Raw genomic sequence first — 5350 nt, 5'->3', positions numbered from 1 at the left:
ACTTACTAGGTCCCAATGATAAGGTACTCGTAGGATGTGATACACATCCTCATCAAAACCTCTTTAATGGGAAAATGAAATGTGTTATGCTCACTATGCCACCTCTCTTTTAGCATGGTCAGGAAGCCATGGTTTTCCTAGATATGGGGAAAATGTAATAACCACTCAAATTCCATGGTCCTAAGAGTCCTCCTCTGACTCTCCTCTAGTTGTCATAGCTATCTTAGTCTTGCTACCACAAGGGCCCTAATGTATAACATTGAAAAAACCATCTATAAAAATGAGTCTATATTTTAGTGCATGTCATGATGAAAACTAAAACACAACTATACACATCTCTACTATGATATCCAAGTGTAAAAACCAACATTCAAATAGAGAAATAATGAAAATATGGCTAATATATGAAAAATTGGTTAACCAAGTATCATACAATACTTTATCCAATAACCATGTACTATTATCTCCTTGTGTGATACTTTGTATGTGTAAGAAATGATAAATTAGAGCAAGGGAAATAAAACAATTTGAGTGAGTTAAGTGAAAAATAATGTTACCATGAGATAAACAAGATCCAAGAGCATACACCAAAGTAGATCAATAATGGAGACAAGGAATTGAAAGGGAAAGCAAAGAAAACCCCTTGTGAGTATTATGAATGAAGGAAAATGCCTAGAGAAGAGAGAGAGAGAGAAAGTGGCGGAACAAAATATCTCAATACAATAACATCAAAGTGATGCGTGTTTAAGAAAGAGAAAGAAGCATCTCTTATAAAGAGATGAAAAAGGAGTTGCATGTGTTCGCATGTGTAACTCCCATTTCTATGAATGTCACATTCATAATAAGTGTGTGCAAAGTGTCAAGATGCTCTAAAGAAGGATAAAATAAATTCCTTAATAAAAAAAGTTATAAAATGAGTTATCCTCACATGTGGACTAAATGATAAGTAAATGACATGTAATCCACATGTGAACAATATGACAAACTACATGTAGGGATCCTTGGAATATCCCAAATTAAATACATCCAAGGAAAGATTAATATTTTTAACACCCCCCCTTAATCTTTACTTGGGGAGCTTACATCAAAGGGAGTTAAACTCAATTTATAGTAGTACAACTTGATTTTTTGAAGCATCTTCAATGGTGAAAGAGGTCTTGTATTAGCATGGGTACATTGTTGGAGAGCCAAGAGAAGTGGATAGTCCTTCAAGTGTGATATATCTTTGAGAGGTCTTGTATGTGCCATTATGTATTACCTGAAATATGGAAATAAGAAACAAGAAAACTATCCATGAGGAGAATTTTATCTTATATTCAAGTTAGAAATTTTTTAAGTATAAGTAAAATCCCATAAAGTAAATTGGAATAGAGTGATAAATATAAATATAAAGTAATCAAGATAAATCATATTCTTCAAAGAACAAATATGTTATCAAAGCTCTCAAGAAAGGAATGTAGAAGGAACAAATGACCATAGACAAGGTCAACTAATGAACCCAACATCAACAATGCATCAATCATGTGGATATGGATAATCCACTAATAAATCATTTCACTGCAAGTTGATCGGTGATCAATCCATAACCTGCATGACTCACAATTTAAGAAATGAAGTATGAGAAACATTATATGTCATGATTTCAAAGATACCAAAGGGAAGGAGTATGAGTATTAATAATAAATTTCCTTCAAATAAGAGTAAAATGCCTTCAAGATGGGTCAGATTAACTGAGATTGGAAAGAAACTCCAAGAATAAATGGTATAAACCATAAAGTACCAATGTGGGAATATGATGATGCTAGAAAAGCATAAAATGCACTTATGTGCCAGTCAATAGAATAAAAGAAATTTTGAAGGCAATAGTGTATAATAAATCATAATCCCGAGGAATAAGAAAGAGCGAAAAAAAAAAAAAACATTTACATATGTGAAATAGATAAGAATGCATTCATAATTGACAAGTCATAAAGACACAATAATTTGTATATTTATCAAGATATATATGTGGGCCCCCATATATATACATGAATAAATATACATAAAATATCATGGTATGAAATCATGCAAATACAATTAAGATGATATCAAAGTCACATAAAGTTAATAGTTAATAGAATATAATTTCTAGGTTTTACAACATACTAAAGAGAAATGACAAAGATGATGAATGAGGATCATTATAATTTGTAAGATAAAACATCAAATCATATTTACAATAATTAATCCTCCTAGGTTGAAGTCCACCCATTCTAGAAATTGATCTCTTTTACTAAGTAATTGTTGAAAGCATTTAGTTTTCCTCTCAACAAATTTATCACTAGAGGAAGAATCATGATGTATGAATGTACCATTTGTATCAACATTAGCATCATTTCCATTATCAAAATTAGCATTATTACCATGATCTATAAATGCATCACTACCATTACCACTATAAGAAAGAATAAGAGGAACAAAGGTAGATATATGAGGAGTAGGGTTTAGAGAAGGAGGTTGGTCCTCCACTAACACAATTTTGCTTCCACTAAATTGTTCATTTTGAACATTAGAAGAATCATGCACATCATTTTCTAAAATAAAAACATTTCATGCTATTTGCATTTTATTAGTAATAGGATTATAAGCTTGATAACCTTTGGTATTTTGCATGTTTTCACTCATGCATCTAGTACATGCAATCTTAGATGGAGCAATAGGAGGTAAATTTTCAACCATATTAGATGAGATACAATCAATATTCAAATGAGAAAGTCTTTTATGCTCCATATTAATTGAAATATTTTTGTGAAAAGAGTGTCTTAAAGAGGTAAACCCATTAAATTTAAATAAGTTATCATGGCCTTGCTTAGCATTAGTAAAAACTTCATTAGTGTTAGGATCAATAACAGAGCACATGTCCTTATGAAATTCAACTTTTTAATCTTGACATAATTTAACAATAGAAAGAAGATTGTATTTCAAATCAGGAACATAAAAGACATCATGTTATTTTTTATTTAGAATGCTAACATTACCAAATCCTTCAACTTCACAACTATGTTTATCAGCTAATTGAATTGGAATATTAGAAGGATCAGATTGCAAAGAATCAAACACTTCTTTGTGAGATGTAACATGCTGAGAACCACCAATATCAATAATCCATTCTAATTATTTAAAAATGTTGTAACTAACTATAAAAGCATGACAAGATGGATGAGAGTTTTGATTATTGTTCGTGATAGGTTGCTTATCTTTTTTCTTTTTAAAGTAATTATTAACAACATGACCATCTTTTCCACAACAAGTACAATGAGGTTTGGAATTTGAATGGTTCCTTTGATTATTATTATTATAGTTGGAATTGTTATGATTTTTATTATGATTATTGTTATTATTGTTATGTTTGACATTAGATTTATTATTTGAATGATTAGAGTTGTTATTATTATGATTATGACAATAATAATAATAATAATCATTTTCACAAAAGTTATTATTATTGGAACTTTTAGACATAAATGCATGTTCACTTGATTTAAGAGTACCAAATTGAATTAGCTTAGCTTCTTCCCATCGCAATAAGTTTTGAAAGACAACATAAGTCAATTGAGAAATTAAAGTAGGAATTGCAAGCTGAGCATATATATTAGTTATAAACTACTAAAACTATCTAGGAAGACACTTTTAAAGAATAATATGAGTCAAACGAGTCTCAATTATTTGAACACCTAAATCAACTAAATGACTTTTAATAACATCAAATTTTAACATAAACTCATCCATGGTTTTGAAATCTATATACTTGAGGTCTTCAAGTTGATCCTGCAACTGTATTTTGCAAGATTCATCTGCACTGTCATAAGTGGTTTACAAAATTGTCCACGCTTCATGAGCTTTGGAATAATTTATAATTAATTAATATAAATTGGGAATGATTGAAATGCCAATTAAACCTAACACTTCTTCATTTTTAAGTTTCCAAGCATCTTTTTTTATCTTGGGTAGCAGCTAAACCAGGTTCAACAAAAGCATCAATAGCAATATCTAGCATGTGCTTAAAACAAAAAATGAATTAAATGAGAGTCTTCCATGAATGATAGTTTAAACTATTAAGCTTAATTTTTGGAATGAGAGTTGACATGTTTATGTGATAATTTTTTTTTTGGAATGGAAAAAAAATTAATTCTCCTTTTGTTATATGGATAAATACTTATACTTTTTTTTTTATTGCCACTTACAAGTTTTTTTTTTGAAAAAAAAACTTTAAAAAGTATAGAGAAAATGAAAGATTAAAATCTTACAAACCGAATCGAAAGAGACAAGAAAAGAAAAAATATACCACAAGTTACTTTGTTAAGTGGGTTTGACTTAGTTTTAAAAACTCAAGTATTAAAGACTTAAAATGAAAAGAGAATGAAAAGATGATAATCTTTACTTCATGAATAAAAAATGAGACAAAGATAAATAAAGTTACTAAAATGAGAGATATTACTTGTTAACAAATTAATGTGTCTTGAAAAAAAGAGTTACAAAAATAATAGTTCTCCTGCAAACTAAGGAATAATAACGATGCAAATATGTTATAATAGTCTGACTCATTTGAATGAAATCATTAAGTTAGCCAAAAGAAACACTTGCTATAAGTTTTTTTCTTTTAAATGTTGAACAACCTGAATCAAAGAAAAATAATAATGATTAAAAAAAAAAAAAAACTTTAGAAATGTTATTATGAAAATAAAATCAATGCATTTCCAAGAATAGGGAGGGAAGACATCTTAGGAGAGCCGCTAAGGAAGCAAGCCTCACCACAAAAGCTACAACCAAAGAAGAGGCCCAAAACTTGAGGGAGGCTTGCAAGGACAACCTACACATTGGGTGAGAAGACTGCTGTGAAAGAGGAAGGAGGGAGGATGCCAAAACAAGGGTCAAAGCTCATTCATACAACACAAGGCCACACAAGGAGAGAAGGAGGCCAATGACAGGGTTCTAAGTGCCAAAGACTTGGGACAAACCATGGAGCATGGCATTGAGGGTGGGCCAAATGAGTCATATAGGCATGAAAGAGGTAGAATTAAACTAATGTGGAGTAACTAAGATACAAAGAATGGAAGCAACGAGAAGAGTGGAAGACTTTGTTAAGCAATGAAGGAGAAGCCTAGATAGAAAGCTAACAAAACACATGCAGAGCTATACAAGAGTGAAATGTGATAAAAAGAAGATAGAGATGAGAGAAAAGTCTAATACATAGGAGATACAAGAGGAAGATAAATAATAGGCTTGGTAAGCTCAAATTATAGGCAATGAAAGAATGGAGGATCGTAAGGATGTCCCAAAAGGAACACAAAAAACTTTGATGCCTAATGAG

This window comes from Cupressus sempervirens, chromosome 2, assembly GCF_028749045.1.
Source record: "Cupressus sempervirens isolate cs-2001-9-10 chromosome 2, ASM2874904v1, whole genome shotgun sequence".
NCBI lineage: Eukaryota > Viridiplantae > Streptophyta > Pinopsida > Cupressales > Cupressaceae > Cupressus > Cupressus sempervirens.
Note: the sequence above shows the minus strand (reverse complement) of the source record.